This window comes from Haematobia irritans, chromosome 1 (assembly GCF_050003625.1).
Source record: "Haematobia irritans isolate KBUSLIRL chromosome 1, ASM5000362v1, whole genome shotgun sequence".
NCBI classification, from domain to species: domain Eukaryota; kingdom Metazoa; phylum Arthropoda; class Insecta; order Diptera; family Muscidae; genus Haematobia; species Haematobia irritans.
In genome coordinates this window covers 118,520,620-118,538,755 of record NC_134397.1, presented here as the reverse complement: position 1 = coordinate 118,538,755, position 18,136 = coordinate 118,520,620, and the positions used below count along the sequence as shown (strand labels likewise).

At 33.7% G+C, this 18,136-nt stretch overlaps 1 long non-coding RNA gene across 1 annotated transcript; it reads left to right on the top strand.

Moving 5' to 3' along the window:
- Positions 1-248: 248 nt before the first annotated feature.
- LOC142241583 (uncharacterized) lies at positions 249-720 on the top strand. The gene is made up of 2 exons (XR_012723710.1): positions 249-342; positions 413-720. It is a non-coding gene; the product is annotated as an uncharacterized LOC142241583 (long non-coding RNA).
- Positions 721-18,136: the final 17,416 nt, after the last annotated feature.

Here is an 18,136-nt window from a genome sequence, read left to right as displayed (position 1 = left end):
GCCACTAAACTCGAACTTAATATCCACCATAAATACTAAATGCTATATTGACAACTGGAAATTATATCTAATTTTATAATATTTTTATTTCATTTATATTCTGAGAAGGATTTCAAAAATGTCCCATTTGTGCATGGATATGATTCCACTAATGTAGTAATTGGATGATTTTTTTCAATGTGGTAAGTTTTTCGTCCATTTGTAATAAAGCCAAAATTTCTATTTATTAAAAATAATTTTCATTTGCAGGATGACAGCAAATCTAATAGTATGTTTTGGAATCTTCTTACTGTGTAATGCTAACTAAGCTGATATCCCTATTTGCTCTAAGAAAATTTTCTTGTAAGTTAAAGATCAAAATACCATAGAATTTGATAATATTTTTATATTTTATATACCTTTTTAACTTCAGAGGCTTATGACGCAAATTCACACAACAAAAACTAGCGAAATCGGTGAAATTGGACAAAAATGAAATGAAAATAGCAACTTATGGCATATATCTTTCATATGGATAGAAAATGGAAATTGATATTAATTAGTTTCATTCTACTAACATAGAATATTACTCTTTTGAAGAAGCAATTACAAACTACCGAAAAGTAACAGCATACAGCGTACGAATAAAAACATTTCTTTTATCGTATATCATAAGCCATAGTTTTATGTAATATAATAATAATTTTTTGAAATAAAATACTGGTAGTTATGAAAAATTGTCTTATATTGTACGAAAAATTTCTTAGTTGTATACAGGCTTGTTGTACCTTTAATTCCTCAATTTATTTACTTCTTTGAAAATTATACTGATAAACAGTTTATTTGAAACCAATTTCTAAATATAGGATTCCCAAAAACTTGTTCATTTTTCCGGATAGCAGGAATATTTTGAATGAGTGTAAGTACATTCTTCCCACAGCGTAGTAAGAATTAACTAAAATACGATGTAATACATAAACTTATTTATAAGAAAATCATGAACTTATCTAGATGAAAAAAATCTTTGGCGCCAAATCATGGTCATTCTTACTATGGGTTAGTTCATTTTTCGTAAACAATAGTAACCTTTTTTTCGGTGTAGCCCCCGGATAAACCAATCCCCAATCACACAAAAACTGGTCCATATCGGCTCATTAGTGTATATAGGTCCGTATAAAGCGACCCCATATCTCTATATATGTTAGGTTAGGTTAGAATTGAATTATATACATATTTAATCTGCTTTTTATCTAATATATACCACTTATTGACTAACTTATAATTTAGAAGGCGATGTTAAAATGTTTTAAGATACCTTGCTATCGGATGACAGTCTTTAGTTTCTACGCAATCCATGGTGGAGGGTACATAAGATTCGGCCTGGCCGATCTTACGGCCGTATAAACTTGTTTATTATCAGTTTAAGTTTTAAATACATTTTATGTTTTAACATTAGGTTTAGAAATATTTACAAAAGAAAATTCGATTTTATTTCAAATTCAGGACATGGTGTAAATAAGGGTTACTTTTACTTCAATAACAATGTGCAATGGGATTGTGCAATATAGTTATAAGTAACAAGTAAGGAAAGTCTAAAGTCGGGCGAGGCCGACTATATTATACCCTGCACCACTTTGTAGATCTAAATTTTCGATACCATATCAGATCCGTCAAATGTGTTGGGTGCTATATATAAAGGTTTGTCCCAAATACATACATTTAAATATAACTCGATTTAGACAGAATTTGATAGACTTTTACAAAATCTATAGACTTAAAATTTAAGTTGGCTAATGCACTAGGGTGGAACACAATTTTAGTAAAAAACAAGTAAGTAAAGTCTAAAGTCGGGCGGAGCCGACTATATTATACCCTTCACCACTATGTAGACAAACATTTGTGTTACCATCTCAACTACTTAAAATTTGCTGGGAGCTATATAAAAGTTTGCATTTCCAGATACAAACCAAATCTCGGGATGGGTTTATATGGGGCTATATATATATAATTATGGACTGATATGAACCAATTCCTGCATGGTTATTGGATACCATATACTAACATCACGTACCAAATTTCAACCGAATCGGATGAATTTTGCTCTTCCAAGGGACTCCGGGGGTCAAATCTGGGCATTGGTTTATATGGGGGCTATATATAATTATGCATCGATGTGGATCAATTTTTGCATGGTTATTAGAGACCATATACTAACACCATGTACCAAATTTCAACCGGATCGGATGAAATTTGCTTCTCTTAGAGGCTCCGCAAGCCAAATCGGGGGATCGGTTTATAATTTTTGCATAGTTGTTAGAGACCATATACTTACACCATGTACCAAATTTCAGCCGGATCGGATGAAATTTGCTTCTCTTAAAGTATTCGCAAGCCAAATTTGGGGGTCCGTTTATATGGGGGCTATACGTAAAAGTGGACCGATATGGCCCATTTGCAATACCATCCGACCTACATCAATAACAACTACTTGTACCAAGTTTCAAGTCGATAGCTTGTTTCGTTCGAAAGTTAGCGCGATTTCAACAGACGGACGGACATGCTTAGATCGACTCAGAATTTCACCACCACCCAGAATATATATACTTTATGAGGCCTTAGAGCAATATTTCGATGTGTTACAAACGGAATGACAAAGTTAACATACCCCCATCCTATGGTGGAGGGTATAATAAAATAATCTGTAGGTAGCCATCATACGAATCGGTAATATCGTTAAGTTAATTTTTACAACAAAAATTTTTTTCCATACAAAATTTTTTCTTAGTAAATTGTCCAGATTTCGTAGTAAGATTTTTATATTGCCCATGTATTTTTATAATAGAATCAACGGTGCATTAACTACTGTGTTGGAAATTTATTTAAGGAAAAATTCGTAGTTACTGAACTAAAAAACATTTACTGAATTTTCCTTTAGCTAAGTTAATTTTCGTTGTGGTTACGAAAAATGAACTATATTACAGTAAATGTTTTGAACTATGTGGAAGTTAAAATGGTCCTTAAATTTACAAGACACTTTTTTTCTGTGCAGAACACATATATGTATATTATGTTTGTTTAGGTAGAAATCTAATATATCTTTGTTTTTAGTTAGACCTTGGATGTTATGATGCAGGATGTTCATTTGTTATTGCATTGAATGAGGTTAGCTGTGGGACTAACCCTTTTTGTTACGGGTTTTGCGACATAATTTTATGTAAGTTTTTTTGACTCTTATATTTGTTGCCACATTTATGGTTGTAAAATTTGATATTTTAACGTTGAGTACTATGTTCGCTTTTTCCACCAAAACACTAAATTAAAAGTACAAATATATTTATGAAGACGATTATATTTTGATCAAGTCTTGCCAAATAATGGATTGAAAAAGTCCAAGGAATTGATTGCAAATAATTTTATATTTCTAAATTAATTAATTAAAAAAAGTAACCGTGAAAACAAGCTGGTTTTCAGCATGAAAACTGAACATAGTACTCAGCTTTAGTGTTGAATATAATTTTCAGCTCATTACCTGGTTGTTTTCTATTGATTAAAGGCTATTGGTTAACGGATAATATATTTGGTACAAAAAGTAATCATCGTTTTTGACGTCGCCTCCGTTCAGGAATACCAAATTAATTGCTAGGCGACAGACTAGCGAAACAGGAATAAGGCTGATTTTTTAAGGAAACCCTTTGAAATACTCTATATCCCTATGGTTATTTTTTATTTCATTAACATGTTTATATGAAAACAATATACTGACGTAATGTTATACTCATGTCCTTGCCATCTAAGAAAATTAAATTAGTTTAAAATCGTATTAAGTTTAAACTTATATTAAGACTTTATTACTTTGCCACAATAAATTTAGATTAGCATCATCAAAAGTATGTTTGCATGTTGTAGATGTTTTCATGATTCAATCTGTGAGACGCGATTACACCCATACTGTAGCAATTTTAAAATTTCAGCCATTAACCAATAATTTGCCATTTTCATTAGCGCGAATATAAAATGGAGAAATAATCACTGTCGACAATGAATAGGGGTTGTTTGAAAAACAATGTGATGTTGGCCAATGGACTATGGCACATTCAATGAATCTAATGGACAACTATTAGACAACAGGAGGACATAGTTCAGCAAGATGGTGTAGATTATATTATTACCACCTATTGCATTGAATATCATCCTACATATTATACACTGAAACAAGAGTTTTTCCTTTTGTGAGAAACGAAGTTTACATTTCGTGCAAGAAAAAAAATATTTTAAAAGCAACTTAAAGAGATTAGAGAAAATTTGCTCTTAAACAGAATCCAGAGAATTTCGTTTGTTTTAATTTTCATTCCGGAGGAAAGTATTTCTTCTTTGTGTTTGAAAGAGATGTATATTAATTACATACCCTCTTTTGACTGCTGTCACATCCTCTGCATTTACACAAAGAAAAAATGCTTTCCTCCGGGGCGGAGAAAATATCTCTTTCTCATAATATTTTTTTAAGAGCAAAATAACCCGACTTTAGAACAAGGAAATTAACCATTGTCTCTAATCAGTTTTAGATGCTTTTTATGGACATTTCTTACGGGCAACAGAAACTTTGCTTTATCTGAAATTTTGTTCGTGAGAAAAGAAATATGTTCTTTCAGTTAGCAGCATATATCATGTATTACAGTTGAAAACCTTTCTATCGTAGCCCAGGGGCCAAATCACCGCAGTCGAAATCGAGTACTTCGTCATCGTAGTGTAGTTTACGCGGATCACCGCAGTCGTTATCGAATTGTTTCTACTCGAAGTTGAACACGATTTGTAGCATGCTATCGAAAACGAAGTATGTAGTGATTTTTGAGCAGGTAAACAAAAAAAAAACAGTTGGTGAAAATGTAATTATTATTCTATTTTGGCAAAATACATTTAAGAAAATATAATATTACTTACATTTAGGGAAACAGATCAAAGAAAGGAATGCTCAGTAGCCGCTTCAAAAAATTTATTTTTCCAAGAACATATTTAAAAGCTCCTTTTGACTGATGAAAACGTCTTTTAAATCCATGAATGTTAAAAACACAATTAGTTAAAAGCACTCACTTCAAAATAGAATCACTTACCCTACTTCAGCCAATGCTAAAGGACTGCTTTTGTCACGAATATTTTTATACCCTCCACCATAGGATGGGGTGTATATTAACTTTGTCATTCCGTTTGTAACACATCGAAATATTGCTCTAAGACCCCATAAAGTATATATATTCTTGGTCGTGGTGAAATTCTGAGTCGATCTGAGCATGTCCGTCCGTCTGTTGAAATCACGCTAACTTCCGAACGAAACATGCTATTGACTTGAAACTTGGCACAAGTAGTTGTTATTGATGTAGATCGGATGGTATTGCAAATGGGCCATATCGGTCCACTATTACGTATAGCCCCCATATAAACGGACCCCCAATTTTGGCTTGCGAGGCCTCTAAGAGAGGCAAATTTCATCCGATCCGGCTGAAATTTGGTACATGGTGTAAGTATATGGTCTCTAACAACCATGCAAAAATTGGTCCACATCGGTCCATAATTATATATAGCCCCCATATAAACCGATCCCCCAATTTGGCTTGCAGAGCCTCTAAAAGAAACAATTTTCATCCGATCCGGCTGAAATTTGGTACCTGGTGTTAGTATATGGTCTTTAGCAACCATGCAAAAATTGGTCAATATCAGTCCATAATTATATATAGCCCTCATATAAACCGATCACCAGATTTGACCTCCGGAGCCTCTTGGAAGACCAAAATTTATCTGATTCAGTTGAAATTTGGTACGTGATGTTAATATATGGCCTCAAACACCCATGCAAAAATTGGTCGATATCGGTCCATAATTATATATAGGCCCCATATAAACCGATCCCCAGATTTGACCTCCGGAGCACCTTGGAAGATCAAAATTCTTCCCATTCGTTTGAAATTTGGTACGTGATGTTAGTATAGGGTATCCAACAACCATGCAGGAATTGGTTCCTATCAGTCCATAATAATATATAGCTCCCATATAAACCGATCCCCAGATTTGACCTCCGGTGGAGAAGCAAAATTCATCCGATCTGGTTGAAATTTGGTACGTGGTGGTAGTATATGATATTTAACAACCATGTGAGTTGAAATTTGTGGATGACAGTCTTTCGTAGAAGTTTCTACGCAATCCATGGTGGAGGGTACATAAGATTCGGCCTGGCCGAACTTACGGCCGTATATACTTGTTCCTTATTAATGCCACTTTGTACTCATCCTCTGAATCCGAAGACGAGAAAAAAAACACTTGGATTCATAATATATTTTTACACATACATTTTAACACACAAAAACAATATAAATATTTCAGAAATAACATTATTTGATAACAAACAATTCTACTCTTTTCCAATTTCTTATTACCATATGTTTACAGCAATGTAAAAAAAGTAGTAGACACAATTATGGTTATACGGAATAGTCATGTTTATAAGGAACATAAACAAATATATTTTTTTAAAGCATGAAATTAATAGAAAAATTAAAAAAATTGTCTTGCGATGTCAGCTAAAACACTGCAACACCATAAAGTAATTTGTAATACCATACACCCAAAACAATTCATTAATTCGGAAAGCAATTTTAGACAAACGAAATTTCCCTTTGTTCTTCAGCAGGCACTGTTCGGAAATGTAGCACCGCGTTGAATCATATCGGCATCGCGCACATAAAAGAAGGAGAGTCTGAAAAAATTGATAGACAATTTTTGAAATTACAGTGCACTCGCGGTAACGTGAACACCGCATAACGTGAACACTTTTTTTTAAGACACTAACTACTCCGTAACGCTGAAAAACTTGACATTTGACGTTAAGGGCAGGTTCATAATGCCAAATAAAATTTCAAATACACCTACGAAATTTTTTAGTGATCTAGTTTGGCTTTTTTCGTGAATTTTAATTATTAATTTAAATTGCTTTATAATTCCATACCCACTGATATTTTTCCAATCTCTTTTTTTAATTTTTTCATGAAGTTAAATTAAGTTTTTAATTTTACTAATAACAAAAATAATAGGCTATCCCGCTAGGTTAGGTTAGGCTCACTTAGACTACTCAGTCCATTGTGATACCACATTGATGAACTTCTCTCTTATCACTGAGTGCTGCCCGATTCCATGTTAAGCTCTATGACAAGGGACCTCCTTTTTATAGCCGAGTCCAAACGGCGTTCAGTGAAACCACTTATAGAAGCTTTGAAACCCTCAGAAATGTCACCAGCATTACTGAGGTGGGATAATCCACCGCTGAAAAACTTTTTCGTTTTCGGTTGAAGCAGGAATCGAACCCACGACCTTGTGTATGCAAGGCGGGCATGCTAACCATTGCACCACGGTGGCTACCGACTATCCCACTAGAACGCGTAAAACTCCCGAAAATGGCGATGTTTTTTTCTAAAATTCGCTGAAGTTCGCTAACGTGAACATTTTCGCTAACGTGAACTCTCTTGGTTTGAATTAGTTCACGTTACCGCGAGTGGACTGTTTTACAAAGGAAGAAAATTTAAGGCAGTATTGTCGATCAGAGTGCAGCCAAAAATGCAGGACAGTATTGCAAATTTGGTAGAAACCAACACTCCAAAAAACTTTACTTGAATCAAAAGATTTTGACCTTCCTTAGAGAGTTTTGTTATTGATTGCGAGCCAAAGACGCTGCTTTTTTAAAACAAGAACGTTTATCTAGATTTAAATCTAGGATCTATAAAATTTAAATTTTTGGCATATAATACACTGCTATTCAAATATAAATAATTTTGAGTTCAAAACAAGTATATATGGCCGTAAGTTCGTCCAGGCCGAATCTTATGTACCCTCCACCATGGCTAGCGTAGAAACTTCTACGAAAGACTGTCATCCACAATAGAATTAATTGGGTTGTGGTATCTTAAAACTTCTTAACATAGTTTTCTAAATTGTGAGTTAGTCCATACGTGGTATATATTAGACAAAAAAGGTATGTATAGTTAAGTCTACAAATAATTACGAATCGATATGGACTTTTGCACGGTACGTAGGGAGCAAGAATTGAAATATGGGGGTCGCTTATATGGGGGCTATATACAATTATGAGCTTGATATGGACCAATTCTTGTGCGATTGGGGATCGATTTATCTCAGGGCTATATAAAGGGTGATTTGTTAAGAGCTTGATAACTTTTTTTTTAAAAAAAACGCATAAAATTTGCAAAATCTCATCGGTTCTTTATTTGAAACGTTAGATTGGTCCATGACATTTACTTTTTGAAGATAATTTCATTTAAATGTTGACCGCGGCTGCGTCTTAGGTGGTCCATTCGGAAAGTCCAATTTTGGGCAACTTTTTCGAGCATTTCGGCCGGAATAGCCCGAATTTCTTCGGAAATGTTGTCTTCCAAAGCTGGAATAGTTGCTGGCTTATTTCTGTAGACTTTAGACTTGACGTAGCCCCACAAAAAATAGTCTAAAGGCGTCAAATCGCATGATCTTGGTGGCCAACTTACCGGTCCATTTCTTGAGATGAATTGTTCTCCGAAGTTTTCCCTCAAAATGGCCATAGAATCGCGAGCTGTGTGGCATGTAGCGCCATCTTGTTGAAACCACATGTCAACCAAGTTCAGTTCTTCCATTTTTGGCAACAAAAAGTTTGTTAGCATCGAACGATAGGGATCGCCATTCACCGTAACGTTGCGTCCAACAGCATCTTTGAAAAAATACGGTCCAATGATTCCACCAGCGTACAAACCACACCAAACAGTGCATTTTTCGGGATGCATGGGCAGTTCTTGAACGGCTTCTGGTTGCTCTTCACTCCAAATGCGGCAATTTTGCTTATTTACGTAGCCATTCAACCAGAAATGAGCCTCATCGCTGAACAAAATTTGTCGATAAAAAAGCGGATTTTCTGCCAACTTTTCTAGGGCCCATTCACTGAAAATTCGACGTTGTGGCAGATCGTTCGGCTATTCATGATGAAATGTCAAAGCATACTGAGCATCTTTCTCTTTGACACCATGTCTGAAATCCCACGTGATCTGTCAAATACTAATGCATGAAAATCCTAACCTCAAAAGAATCACCCTTTATAACTATAGATCGATATGGACCTAGTTAGGCATGGTTGTTAACGGCCATATACTAGCACAATGTACCAAGAGGCTCCAAAACCAAATCTCGGGATCGGTTTAAATGGGGACTATATATAATTATGGACTGATATGGACCACTTTTGGCATGGTTGTTAAATATCACATACTACCACCTCGTACCAAATTTCAACCAGATCGGATGAATTTTGCTTCTCCAAGAGACACCGGAGGTCAAATCTGGGGATCGGTTTATATGGGGGTTATACATAATTATGGACTGATATGAACCAATTCCTGCATGGTTGTTGGATACCATATACTAACATTACGTACCAAATTTCAACCGAATCAGATGAATGTTGCTCTTCCAAGAGGCTCCGGAGGTCAAATCTGGGGATCGGTTTATATGGGGGCTATATATAATTATGGACCGATTTCGACCAATTTTTGCATGGTTGTTAGAGACCATATACTAACACCACGTACCAAATATCAACTGAATCAGATGAATTTTGGTCTTCCAAGAGGCTCCGGAGGTCAAATCTGGTGATCGGTTTTATGGGGGCTATATATAATTATGGACCGATGTGGACCAATTTTTGCATGGTTGTTAAAGACCATATACTAACACCATGTACCAAATTTCAGCCGGATCGGATGAAATTTGCTTCTCTTAGAGGCTCCGCAAACCAAATCGGGGGATCGGTTTATTTGGGGGCTATATATAATTATGGACCGATGTGGACCAATTTTTGCATGGTTTTTAGAGACCATATACTAACACCATGTACCAAATTTCAGCCGGATCGGATGAAATTTTCTTCTCTTAGAGGCTCCGCGAGCCAAATCGGGGGATCGGTTTATATGGAGGCTATATATAATAATGGACCGATCTGGACCAATTTTGCATGGTTGTTAGAGACAATATACTAACACCATGTACCAAATTTCAGCCGGATCGGATGCAATTTGCTTCTTTTAGTGGGTCTGCAAACCAAATTTAGGGGTCCGTTTATATGGGGGCTATACGTAAAAGTGGACCGATATGGCCCATTTGCTATACCATCCGACCTACATCAATAACAACTACTTGTGCCAAGTTTCAAGTCAATAGCATGTTTCGTTCGGAAGTTAGCGTGATTTCAACAGACGGACGGACGGACATGCTCAGATCGACCCAGAATTTCACCACGACCCAGAATATATAAACTTTATGGGGTCTTAGAGTAATATTTCGATGTGTTACAAACGTACTTCAAAGTGAAAAATATTTGCTTAATTTCAAAAAATATTAAAACCAAAATGGAAAATATATAAGGATTTGGGAGCCACCGTGGTGCAATGGTTAGCATGCCCGCCTTGCATACACATTGTCGTGGGTTCGATTCCTGCTTCGACCGAACACCAAAAAGTTTTTCAGCGGTGGATTATCCCACCTCAGTAATGCTGGTGACATTTCTGAGGGTTTCAAAGCTTCTCTAAGTGGTTTCACTTTAATGTGGAACGCCGTTCGGACTCGGCTATAAAAAGGAGGTAACTTGTCATTGAGCTTAACATGGAATCGGGCAGCACTCAATGATAAGAGAAAAGTTCACGAATGTGGTATCACAATGGACTGAATAGTCTAAGTGAGCCTGATACATCGGGCTGCCACCTAACCTTGCCTATATTGGAAGCTTTTTCATCTTTTATCCGAAAATTCAATATCTCAGTTAATTTAAAGAACTTTCTTTCAATTGAAATTTCTTTATTTTAAGGAAAATTGTCCGTAATATTGTATAATTTACATGTCCTAAAATTTAAGTTGCATAATATTTCATATTTTTTGAATATTTTTGAATATTGAATATTAAACAAATAAACACAAGTTTTTTAAATTATATAACTACATACAAAATTGTTAAAAAAGAAATTTGGTTTCAAAAATTTTTTACCATATGTTCTTTCATCCAATTCAAAAAATTAATTTATTAACTTTAATTCATTCGAAAATGTAACAAAACTGCGTTCTGTTGATGCCGACATGAATCGCTGCTCATAGATTCCGCGCAGTATTTTCTTTTAGCATTTATGTTAATCGTTTGAACGACAGTCTCCAATTGTTTTATTTAATTTTTTTATCGTGGAAATAAAAGCTAAAATTTCGTTCTTCAGAAAAGAAAGTTCTTCTTTCAGGGTATTCATGTAAGTTCCAAGTGACTTAATATATTTATTCCGAAAATTTCTCTTCTATTTGGCGGCAATGCCTGTTTTTGTAAGCCAAAAACAACTAATTTCTTACCAGAATTATTTTAACTTTTGAAAATATTAGCATTCAAAAATTTTATACTTTTTAGAGAACTTGTAGCGGAAATAGGAATTCTCGTCAATGGTTCATGTCTTAGCTAGGATTCCACATTTTAAATGTTGTCAACCGTGTAAGGTTTGTGTATTTGCTATGTTGTGTTGTAGTTGTACTACTAGTCGGTAGATGGCGGTAATTCAATTATAGTTTAATACTGGACCACAAATCTTTCGGTTGAATTTAAGTTCATTGAAAAATTATTTCAAATTGTTATATATGGTAAATCACCATATGTTTAAAATACAATATTTTTCTCAGGATCAGGGTATTCCGTGTGTAACACATCGAAATATTGGTTTCAGGCTCCATAAAGTATAAATTTTTTGGGTTGTGGTGAAATTCTGAGTTGATCCAGGGATGTCCGCTGAGTCGATGAAATTACGCTAACTTCCGAACGAAACAAGCTATCCACTTGAAACTTAGCATAAGTAGTTGTTCTTGATGTATGCCAAATGTAGGCTTGCCAGATCCAATTTGCCAAAAAAACTTGTCAATGACAAAAAACAAAAATTGATTTGTTTTTGTTTTGCTATTAGTGATTGATTTTGAAAAAAAAGCCGATGAAATACGTATATAATTAAGTTCGACAAAATTTTCTATAGAAATAAAATTTTGACAGCATTTTCTATAGAAGTAAAATTTGGACAAAATTTTCTATAGAAATAATATTTTAACAAAATTTTCTATACACCCTCAAAAAAAATCGCTTCTTTAACATATGTTCCAAACATATTTTGCAGGAAGCACATAAATATATTATTGGATACTGCCGAAAAATTAATATGTTTGTTTTATGTGAACATATTATATGTTTGGAAGCATTTTGAGCCCAAAAATATTATATGCTTTGAAGAATTTTTCCCAAAGAAGATTGTGCTCAATGCCTAACATACTTGTGATTTTCACTTCCACGAAATATTTTAGTTGTTGACACCTTTTTCTGTAATACAAATAATGTTGAAGAAATTATTCACTTTTATAAATTTTACCTTTCGCCTGCACGGAGAATCGAACCGAGGACCATACAGTTTGTAAGCCAGCACACTATCCACTGGACTACGTAGCTGTTATAGTCACCAGTAGATAGTTATCGTTATAAGTTACATTTATATAGCATAGTTTGCAGCGCCCACGAGCCCATGCAAACATAACATTATTTAACAGAAACATACATTTGTTTGCCACGTGGAGCAGTGGTTAGCATGTCTGCCTTGCATGGAAAGGGTCGTGGGTTCAATCCCTGCTCCAACCGAACACTTTTTTTTTAATTTACACATTTATATTTATACTATATTACATTTTTATAATGAAACTTCGAAATGTGGGTTATTAAAGATTTATAGTCAGTAACAGTGCTTGATATAAACGAAATTGACTGATTTTTTGATAAAATATTATTTTTTTATTGCAAAAATTACAATTTTGTAACAAAAAACTGTTTTTGGTACAAAACTTTAAAATTTGGAAGGAATTCAAAAACTCCAACAAAAGAAGAACGTGGAGTCGAGTATAAACATACATACATAATTTTGTAATGTAAACATAAATTTATTTAGGCGTGAACAGTGGACTACTTATTAATAAAGAGGAACTAAACTTTATTTGTATACATTTTACTATGTAATTTTTCACTATTTCCTCCTTATTTCATTTTACTGTCCCAACTCTAAAAATAGTATAGAGCCCTTTCGTTATTTTTATGAAGACCCCTGTTTTCTTTTAACGAACCTAGAAAAAAATTGTGCCCATAATGCCAAAATGATAAACACATAAGCGTAGGAAGGCCTCTGGGGAGGGGGCTTAGACCCCCCAGAACAATTTTAGTCCCCCCCCCCAGAATTTGAAAACCTCTTTACGATTTTACATTTTTATAAAAATTAAACAAGTATATACAACCGCACAAAGTTTCGCTAAAGACTTTCATGCACAATCGAATTGTGGTAGCAGTTGCCGATGGCAATGTTTGAAGTCTGATATTTATGAAATAAAGCTGTGGTATAGTAATTGATATTAAAACTATTCTTTCATAAATTAATACCTTAATAATGCTGCAAAAAAGCGTCGCCAAAAAAGAAGTGAAAATGTTCTTTTTGGGTCCGGAAGTGGTGCAAATTTGGCGGAGAAGCGATGAATGTAATATGAACTTGTCATAGAACGAATGTCCACCGTTTCAACAGCCGTTGCAATGAATTTGCATCACTTCTTGCAGTGTGATCCGAATTCAGTGTTTGAATGTGAAAAAATGTTGTGACATTTTCCCAAATAAATAATTTTTATATTTTTTACGATTTTTAATGCATTCTAACGCTTGTTTGAAACGTTTTCCCTCGAATATTTTCAAAAATGATCGATCTTTATGGATTTAGCATTTTTGTGGCAAAATTTGAATAATTTGTACCATTTTATTTATTCTTAAAATTTTTTTTGAACTATTTGAGAAAAGAAAAATTTACGCATTAAAATATGAAAAAAAAATGAAGTAAAAAAACTACCTGTGTAGTTAAAATAATTAACTTCTTTGTGAGGACATTTTCAGAAGTTGTGCCTTTAGAAAAGTGTGGAGCTACTTTTAGTTGCTTTATTATAAATTAATTGTCGAGTTATTTTGATGGCTATTTTTTTATTTATTTTTATGAAATAAAACATTAATTGAACCTATAAGTTCAGTCTTTAAATTTTTTAACTAGGGGGCTATAGCCCCCCCGAATGTCTATTATCTTTATTAAAATTAAAAAATGTTTAGACTTAAGCATATCAAATTTTTGGCCTTATCATAAAACAGTTTTCCGAAACAACATACAAGCGGTTTCACAGAAATTGTTCTCTTTTGATTCTTTCGCTGTGTTATGTTGGTATCTTTCGTCAACTCTCCCGGTTTCCATCTCTATTTCTTTCTCTATACTCTCTCTCTCTGTCGCTTTGAATAAAATATCACAACATATGTATGTTTAGTCGAAATTTGTAAATATATTTATGTTTGCATTCACACATATGATTTGTATGAAACATTCTTGCCCCAAACATAATATATTCTAACATATTAACATAGATGTCCCAAACATTTAGTGTTAGTTTAGGAACATTACATGTTTGCACTTAAATATATTGTGTTTTAAAATTGTGCCCGAAACACATTTTGTTTATATCGGAACATATGAAAAACACATTTTTCTAACAGTGTAGAAATAACATTTTGACAAAATTTTCTATAGAAGTAAAATTTTGACAAAATTTTCTATAGAAGTAAATTTTGGCAAAATTTTCAAAAGATTTAACATTTTGACAACATTCTCTATAGAATTAAAATTTTGACAACATTTTCTATAGAAATAAAATTTTGCCAAAATTTACTATAGAAATAAAATTTGACTAAATTTTCTATAGGAATAAAATTTTGACAAAATTTTCTATAGAAATAAAATTTTGACAAAAATTTCCAAAATAAAATTTTGCTAGATTTTTTTTTGCTCGAGTGGCAACCATGATTATGAACCGATATGGACCAATTTTTGTGAGTCAGCCGGATCGGACGAAATTTGCTTCTCTTAGAGGATCCGCAAACTTAATCTTAATCTATATATAATTATGGACAGATATGGACCAATTTTTGCATGGTTGTTAGAGACCATATACTAATACCATGTATCAAATTTCAGACGGATCGGATGAAATATGCTACTCTTATAGGCTCCGCAAGCCAAATCTGAGGGTCCGTTTATATGGGGGCTATACGTAAAAGTGGACCGATATGGCCCATTTGCAATACCATCCGACCTACATCAATAACAACTACTTGTGCCAAGTTTCAACTCGATAGCTTGTTTCGTTCGTTCGTTAGATCGACTCAGAATTTCTCCTCGCCCCAGAATATATATACTTTATGGGGTCTTAGAGCATTATTTCGATGTGTTACAAACGGAATGACAAAGTTAATATACCCCCATCCTATGGTGGAGGGTATAAAAATGCAGTCTTTACACCCTCAAAAAACTCGCTTCTGTAACATATGCCCCAAACACATTTTGCTTCGAGTTTCAACTCGATAGCTTGTTTCGTTCGGAAGGACGGACATGCTTAGATCGACTCAGAATTTCTCCTCGCCCCAGAATATATATACTTTATGGGGTCTTAGAGCATTATTTCGATGTGTTACAAACGGAATGACAAAGTTAATATACCCCCCATCCTATGGTGGAGGGTATAAAAATGCAGTCTTTACACCCTCAAAAAAATCGCTTCTGTAACATATGCCCCAAACACATTTTGCTTCAAGCATATATATTTTCAGGATTGGCCCAAACAAAATATTGTTAGTATTGTTCAAACATATTATGTTTCAACTTAGACATACACTGGTAGAAACAATTTTAATGAAATTTTCTTTGTGTATATATATTTTTAAGGCGCCAATTGGTTACTTCCATTCTTTTACTTGCAGCATACTCTGTAGGTCTCTCTTTCTAAACACATATATGTTTATTGGTTATTTCTAAATTAATATATTTTTGCATCCAAGCACTTTATACTTACAAGCATTTCATGTCCCAAAGATAAAATGTTGTAACATATTAACATATATGTCCCAAACATGTTATGCTAGCTTATGAACATTATATGCTTTCACTCAAAAATATTGTGTTTAAAATATTTGAGTTCCAAACATATATATGTTTTACACCCAAACATATGAAAAACAGTCTTTTTCGTCCGTGTATATATTTAAAAGAAAAATTAGACGTTATGTAAAAGAAATATTGGTACTATCTAAAGAATAAACATATAGTTCTATCTATTTTGCCACATATATTTCGTATTATTAGATACAGAATTAATTAATACCCTACCATCGGGTGTTGTTTTATTATAATTTGAGAAAAAAAATTAAATTGACAAATCACTTTTTTACTTGACACTTTACACAAAAAAAAAATAATAACCAGGCCAAATCCGGCCCGTGTGGCAACCCTAGTCAAGTGGGATTGCAAATGTGTCATATCGGACCGCTTTTAGGTATAGGTATAGAATTCGGTACATGATGTTAGTATATACCATATAAGAACCATACAAAAATTAGTCCATATCGGTCTATTATTTAGACCGCAGCCATATAAACCGATCCCCAGATTTGACCTCTGGAGCTTCTTGGTGGAGCAACTTTCATCCGATCCGTTAGAAATCCTGAGTGGTCCATAATTATATATAGCACCCATATAAACCAATCCCCAGATTTGACTTACGGAGCCTTTTGGAAGAGCAAATTACATCCTTGCAAAAATTTGTCCATAGCGGTCCATAATTATATAAAGCTCCCATGTAAAACGCCCACCCATGATTTAACTTCGGAAGCCTCATGAAGGAACAATTTTCACATGATTCGGTTGAAGTTTGATCTTCTAATTACCATGAGAAAATTGGTTGCATATCGGTTGATAACACCAGTTTACACTGAAAATGTACATTTGATGAGAGGTGACTTTTTTGAATTCGAAAATGAAGGTTATTTATTTATTTTTTTTTTTTTGGAACAGTTTTTGAGAAAGCCAGTTATTTTTAGTTTATCTTCATGTTCGTAAAGAAATAAGACCAACTAGAAGAAAATCGAAGGAAATCGCCGGCCACACAAAAATGTTACTCGGCCACACACACTACCCCCGTAAAAAATTATATGTGCAACGTGTAAATTTATGTTCTAGTCTTATAAAGAACTTTTATTGAACAATTTTTTTTTCTTATTTTATTTACACTTTTGTACGTTACTAATATACTTAAACTAAATCTTTAAGTAAACGTTAAACTTTGACAGAAAATACATACTTAAATTTTTAGTCATACACTGAAAAAAATATTGTCGTGAGGTCAAAGATTTCATGCCTTTAAAATACGAATACAGATTCTGCTTAGCATAGAAGACGCATTTCTCTAAAATAAAGTTATTTTCCTTGTCCAAAAGTCGATAAACTTTTCAATGAAGTCGTATTGTCCTCATAATTAAGTGTTTTGACTTAAAAATTGGTATCTTAACATGAAAGAAAAAATTTATAGGCTAAGGTCAACTTGACTTTATTAATTCAGAAAAATTCTTTAAATTTAATGAAATTGTCTTTAAATTTGTTGTCTTTTTGCATCTTGACTTCAAAGCAAAAAATCGTTCAAATATAGGACATGTTTTTCAAAACTTTTTTTTTAAAGAAGTTTTTACTTCAAACATAGCATAATTTCTACTGGAAGTCGAGTCTTAATTTGGAAAATAAAGTTGCCGTTAACTCGTTTTTAAAGGACTTTGATAGCATATGAAGAAAAAAGCTGAGAAAGCGAAAAATTAAAATTTGCTTCCTAGAAGCAAGTACACAAAACCCAAATTTAAAAGAGAATTGTGTCTTAAAAGTATCCTTACTTGCATTCTCTGCATCTTTGGCTCGGAATCAATACCAAATTTTTTAAAGTAAAGACAAAATCTTTGGAACCGAGTATGCTTTTTTTTTAGTGTAGGTTAGGTTAGGTGGCACCCCGATGTATCAGGCTCACTCAGACTATTCAGTCCATTGTGATACCACATTGGTGAACTTCTCTCTTATCACTGAGTGCTGCCCGATTCCATTTTAAGCTCAATGACAAGGGACCTCCTTTTTATAGTCGAGTCCGAACGGCGTTCCACATTGCAGTGAAACCACTTAGAGAAGCTTTGTAA